We start from the raw sequence: 7,140 nt of genomic DNA, 5'->3' as shown, positions 1-7,140 counted from the left end.
TGGTGTTTACTGGTTCCTCCAGATGTGGTGGTGTTTACTGGTTCCATCAGATGTGGTGGTGTTTACTAGTTCCTCCAAATGTGGTGGTGTTTACTGGTTCCTCCAGATGTGGTGGTGTTTACTGGTTCCTCCAGATGTGGTGGTATTTACTCGTTCCTCCAGATGTGGTGGTGTTTACTCGTTCCTCCAGATGTGGTGGTGTTTACTGGTTCCTCCAGATGTGGTGGTGTTTACTCGTTCCTCCAGATGTGGTGGTGTTTACTGGTTCCTCCAGATGTGGTGGTGTTTACTCGTTCCTCCAGATGTGGTGGTGTTTACCGTGTTCACACACTCAAAGACATGTCTTTCTAATAAAATGTGTCATGGCGAGTCTACCTGCTTTCAGGCCTCTGTGGCGTCTCCTCTCCTCGTCTGTCTGTGTGTGAGTGTAGATGAAGGCTGCTTCAAAGTTTGCGGCCCCTAAATGGCGGTGTTTTGAGACTGATGGAACCGCACATTAAGTACGGGCTAGCAGCCGTGCGTAGTGCCCGGTCCGAGCCCCCGGTCCGAGCCCCATGGTCCGAGCCCCCTGTCCGAGCCCCCGATCCGAGTCCCCGGTCCGAGCCCCCGGTCCGAGTCCCCGGTCCGAGCCCCCTGTCCGAGCCCCCTGTCCGAGTCCCCGGTCCGAGCCCCCTGTCCGAGCCCCCTGTCCGAGCCCCCTGTCCGAGTCCCCTGTCCGAGTCCCCGGTCCGAGCCCCCGGTCCGAGCCCCATGGTCCGAGCCCCCTGTCCGAGCCCCCGGTCCGAGCCCCATGGTCCGAGCCCCCTGTCCGAGCCCCCTGTCCGAGTCCCCGGTCCGAGCCCCATGGTCCGAGCCCCCTGTCCGAGCCCCCTGTCCGAGTCCCCGGTCCGAGCCCCCGGTCCGAGCCCCCTGTCCGAGCCCCCTGTCCGAGCCCCCTGTCCGAGTGCCCGGTCCGAGCCCCCTGTCCGAGCCCCCTGTCCGAGCCCCATGGTCCGAGCCCCCTGTCCGAGCCCCCTGTCCGAGCCCCCGGTCCGAGCCCCATGGTCCGAGCCCCCTGTCCGAGCCCCCTGTCCGAGTCCCCGGTCCGAGCCCCATGGTCCGAGCCCCCTGTCCGAGCCCCCGGTCCGAGCCCCCTGTCCGAGCCCCCGGTCCGAGCCCCCTGTCCGAGCCCCCGGTCCGAGCCCCCTGTCCGAGCCCCCGGTCCGAGCCCCCTGTCCGAGCCCCCTGTCCGAGCCCCCTGTCCGAGCCCCCGGTCCGAGCCCCCTGTCCGAGCCCCCTGTCCGAGACCCCTGTCCGAGTCCCCGGTCCGAGCCCCCTGTCCGAGCCCCCTGTCCGAGCCCCCGGTCCGAGCCCCCTGTCCGAGCCCCCTGTCCGAGCCCCCTGTCCGAGCCCCTGGTCCGAGCCCCCTGTCCGAGCCCCCTGTCCGAGCCCCCTGTCCGAGTCCCCGGTCCGAGCCCCCTGTCCGAGCCCCCTGTCCGAGCCCCTGGTCCGAGCCCCCTGTCCGAGCCCCCTGTCCGAGCCCCCTGTCCGAGTCCCCGGTCCGAGCCCCCTGTCCGAGCCCCCGGTCCGAGTCCCCGGTCCGAGCCCCCTGTCCGAGCCCCCGGTCCGAGCCCCCTGTCCGAGTCCCCGGTCCGAGCCCCCTGTCCGAGCCCCCGGTCCGAGTCCCCGGTCCGAGCCCCCTGTCCGAGCCCCTGGTCCGAGCCCCCTGTCCGAGCCCCCTGTCCGAGCCCCCTGTCCGAGCCCCCGGTCCGAGCCCCCTGTCCGAGCCCCCGGTCCGAGTCCCCGGTCCGAGCCCCCTGTCCGAGCCCCCGGTCCGAGCCTCCGCGGGTTGCATCGGAAAGCAAAGCAGTTTTCAGTATTTATCAACACGTTCATCATATTTAATGTTTATTAATATCTAATGCATTTTGAGAAGCTCATTTGGACGGACATCGCCGTGCCGTTGGCACCGAACCACGATGAACGATCAGTCTACAACGATGTGGACTCGTGGTTCTGATGGTCTGGTCTGAGAAGGATGTTGTGAGACCTCAACCCTGCACAGCTGCAGGCTGTCAGTTAACACCTGCTTTGTTAAATACTCAGAACATTGTACAGAGTTTGGTTGGTGGCTGGTCAGAGACGTCTCACATGGGTGTTTCAATGTGTGTGTGTGTTACAGCACCATATCCTATTTCAGTCTCATTGATTATAACAGCTGGGTGTGGGGGGGAGTAGGGACATAGTTCACCCACAAAGGTTTTGTATGGATTATCTGAAAGAAAAAAAGCCATGTGTCACTGCTGCTTCATGCCCACGCACATACGCACACATGCACACGCACACACACACACACACACACACACACACAAGCATTTATAGTCATTTTTCAGTCATCCTCTGGTTTCAGGAGGTCAGAGGTCAGAGGTCAAGGGACCCCTTTGAAAATGGCAATGACAGTTTTTCCTCTCCAACATTTAGTGTCAGTTTGGAGCGTTATTTAACTCCTTCATGACCAGCTAGTCTGACATGGTTGGTACCGATGGATTCATCAGGTTCTGTAGTTTATCATGATACCAGGATCTTCACTCTAGCTTTACAACTGAGCCGCTACCGCCGGAAGATTGATCGCGTTAATATGTTAAAGAAATTAGTGGTGTTAAAATGAATTCGCCATAACGCGTTATTATCGCCGGAGATGTGGCAACTAAACAACAGGAAAATGCAAAATACTCGACTGCGTATATTATATGTCTATAGAGCTTTTATTACAGTCTGACACTTCCTGCAGTCTGACCCTTTCAAATTAAAGTTCCACTGGGCTGCTGCAGTCTGTCACTTCCCGTAAAAACGACCTTTAGAACTGAGCCGCTACAACCTAAAAATCACTAGTTGTGTTAATAGGTGAAGGCCTTTAGGAGCAGACATACAGGTGCATCTGTTCAACGTATCCTCACAACAGTCCGTATGAAAAGTTATTCCTCATTTTTCATGCGTTTTCACGTCACAATTTCTGCTCGTTACAGGAATACTTTCTTCACAGGAAACTCCTTAGTTATCTTTAGGAAAAGATCGTAATTTGGGTTCAAATAACTCCGGAAGTGCTTTAACTTCAGTCGGAAGTTATGTGACAAATAAATCCCCGTTGACTTCTGGCCTCACACGGGGCACCAATAGAGGTCTGCTGGTGACCGACCCATCCACGCCGTTCACACACTCTCTATACTTCCTGGTTCACGATGGCGTGGATTACATACGAGTTGATTTTGTAGGATATGTATGAATGACAGTGCGTTAGTTTTGGTAGGTATAGAACGGTGGCTGAGAACAGACTGATCTACTGGTTTTATATGTTTAATCAGCACGTAGAGATCAGTCTTCACTCTTTGATTTCACGTTGAATCAAAGTCATTCACTGTAAAACATGAAAACTTTATAGCCGTTTCCAGTTCATTTATTATTTATAATAATAGAAACGATGAATCGATCGATCGATCTGATCTAAATGTATTGATTAGCCGTAAACAGAGACGTATGAGCGCCGACCAGGGAACAGAGTGTTCAGGTGGTTTGGTCCTCCTGGAGGCACCAGGTGGGGGGGTGGGGTGTTAGCTTTAGTGTTTGTTTGACTTTATTTACCCTGAACACACACACACACACCTGCTGCAGACAGACGGCCTGCTGCTGCCGTCTCGTCTCTCTCAGTAGTGACTTGCTCAAGGGCACCTTGACGGCTGCGGTCTGACAATTCCTGTTGCCTGACCCTTTCAGATTAAAGTTAAACTGAGCTGCTGCAGTCTGTCACTTCCTGCAGTCTGACCCTTTCAGATTAAAGTTCCACTAGAAGGACTAGTGCCAGTCTGCAGGTGTTGATGATCAGCTGTCGTCCAGGTGATCAGTGCAGTCAGGTGGTCAGTGAGGTGGCTCCTGATTGGTCGGTACTACAGTAGTATTATGAGGTAGTATATGTACATGAATACAGCCGGCTGTGTTTGCTCTGAGAATATGTTTGTGGCTACAGGCTCGATGCTAATGATAGCTAGCTCATCAGTGTGTGTGTGTGTGTGTGTGTGTGTGTGTGTGTGTGTGCGTGCGTGCGTGCGTGCGTGCGTGCGTGCCCGTGGCCATCCTTCAGCCAAGTCAAGGTCAACGCCTCCATTACCCAGCAGCCCCCAGGAGGTCACTTTCACATCCTGACGTTATTCTGCTCCTACATGGAAATATAGCATTTTATTTTTAGCAGTAACGAGGTCAGGTACTGCAGTACTCTAGTAGTATTACTACAGGTACTGCAGTACTCTAGTAGTATTACTACAGGTACTGCAGTACCTGTAGTAATACTACTAGAGTACCTCTAGACCATGAAGGGAACCAGATGAATCATCACTTCTAGAGACTTTAACTTCTATAAATCTCTAAATGAATCCAGTAGAATGTTTGATGTTCAGCATGTCTGTAGTCAGAGACGTCCTGAAGTCAAATAGATCAGGATCATTGGCAGGAATTATTGATTACATTGATTATCCAGCAACCCAGAAATCAAAGAATAAAGAAGTTTCCCTCACAGATTAGTGGAGTTTATCTTTTTAATTTATAATGTTTTATACTTCTGGTGAATATAATCCATCAATCTGGTTTCCATAGATGTATTTAGTATCTCCATAGATACATAGTATCTCCCGTCAGCTCCGTTCTCTTTATCATCCATGGTCAGCTCCATCGGGGCCGTTTCAATGCAGAGAACACAAATGTCAGTATCTGGGTGTGCTCTTACAGTCGTAGCGTCGCCCGTTTACACGGAAAGGAAGGAGAAGGGTAAGAATGTAAAGTTTAATGTAATGTTAAGGGTAAGAATGTAATGTTAGGACATAAGTTAATATACCATAAGTTACCTCCATACCATAAACGTTACCTCCATACCATAACGTTACCTCCATACCATAACGTTACCTCCATACCATAACGTTACCTCCATACCATAACGTTACCACCATACCATAACGTTACCTCCATACCATAACGTTACCTCCATACCATAACGTTACCTCCATACCATAATGTTACCTCCATACCATAACGTTACCTCCATACCATAACGTTACCACCATACCATAACGTTACCTCCACACCATAACGTTACCTCCATACCATAACGTTACCTCCATACCATAACGTTACCTCCACACCATAACGTTACCTCCACACCATAACGTTACCTCCATACCATAACGTTACCACCATACCATAAACGTTACCACCATACCATAACGTTACCTCCATACCATAACGTTACCTCCATACCATAACGTTACCTCCATACCATAACGTTACCACCATACCATAACGTTACCTCCACACCATAACGTTACCTCCATACCATAACGTTACCTCCATACCATAACGTTACCTCCACACCATAACGTTACCTCCATACCATAACGTTTCCTGTCCGTGACAGAGTTAGCATGCAGCTTTAGCTCTGCTCTGTTTAGCTCCGCTTTTCCTGTCAATGTGTGAAACCCAAAGTGTTTCCATCCTTTACTGGATGTGTAGTGTTTACCACGCTGGATTTAACATGTGAGGGTGCAGGTCGTATCCATGACGACCCTCCAACGTTTTACACTCTCTGAGCTTTGTTTTGGTTGACGGATACGGAACGGATATGACGTCACGTTACTCAGACTACCACAATAAAAGCGGTAACTTCCTTCTAGCTCCTCAGAGACTCAGATGAAGCAGATAGATCCATCCTGGTGTTAAAACATCTGGTCCTCACAAAGATAGAAGAACAGAATCAAACTCTCTCCTCCTCCGTAGTATTGAACCGGCAGCATCTGCTGACTGAACACTAAATGACTCTGTGTGTGTGTGTGTGTGTGTGTGTGTGTGTGTGTGTGTGTGTGTGTGTGTGTGTGTGGATGGGTCATGTGATTTATAGCAGCGTCTCCATTTAATGGTCCAGATCTCCTCTGTGCTCATGAATAATAGATATGTACCCCTCCCCCCTCCACAGCTCAGTGAGCAGCCTCCTAGCATCATCCTCTTCCTCTTCCTCCTCCTCCTCCTCTTCCTCCTCTTGTTCCTCTTCCTCCTCTTCTTCCTCTTCCTCTGCCTCTTCCTACTCCTCTTCCTTTCTTCCTCTTCCTCTTCCTCCTCTTCTTCCTCTTCCTCTGCCTCTTCCTACTCCTCTTCCTTTCTTCCTCTTCCTCTTCCTCCTCTTCTTCCTCTTCCTCTTCCTCCTCTTCTTCCTCTTCCTCTGCCTCTTCCTACTCCTCTTCCTTTCTTCCTCTTCCTCTTCCTCCTATTCTTCCTCTTCCTCTTCCTCTTCCTCCTCTTGTTCCTCTTCCCTTCTCTTCCTCCTGATTGATTTTATTAATTCATACATTGAATATTAATGCATTAGTTCAGCCAATCAGACGGCAGCTTGTTTGAATCAGTGACATCATCAGCAGGATGTGTATGGTTGGGGGGTTGCAGACGGATGGCGAGGCAGTGATGTCATGCTGATGTCACAGGTGTGATAGTGTGTCGTCCACTGAGTCACACAGTGATGAAGAGTCGTCTCATCTCACCATCAAACAGCATCTAACTCCTTTTATTAACCTTCAAACATGTCCCAATGTTTGCTGCCAAGAATTAGTCATTTATTAAATAATAATAGTAATAATAATAATAAAAAATAATGATAATAATAACAATAATAATTATTATATTATTAATAACAATAATAATAATAATAATTATTATTATTATGATAATGATAATAATACATTTATTTTAAAATGTCAGATTTTTATATATATTATTATTATTTTCGTTCCTTCACATAGAAACACGTGAGTCTCTTTTTTCTGTCGGTTTGGTGGGCAGCTCTAAATACTACATTACCCATGAGCCTCAGCTGCTGTTGTTATGGAGAAGAGGCCAGCGAGTTACTGAAGTCACCCAGAACTGATTTTCAATATTTTCTATGAGGTGTCATCTGGAGCTTCAGGATCCAACAACTGAATCTGATGCTCTGTGATTGGATGTTTGTTAGTGAAATGCACCCTGGGAGTCGTAGTTGACCTCTCTATGTCCACAGGCTCCTTGACACATTTTGACTTTTTATCGAAGATCCAGATATTTTCTAACACAATTGTTCATGTTTTATTCTGGTGA

Source organism: Sebastes fasciatus, chromosome 13 (genome assembly GCF_043250625.1).
Source record: "Sebastes fasciatus isolate fSebFas1 chromosome 13, fSebFas1.pri, whole genome shotgun sequence".
NCBI classification, from domain to species: Eukaryota; Metazoa; Chordata; class Actinopteri; order Perciformes; family Sebastidae; genus Sebastes; species Sebastes fasciatus.
Note: the sequence above shows the minus strand (reverse complement) of the source record.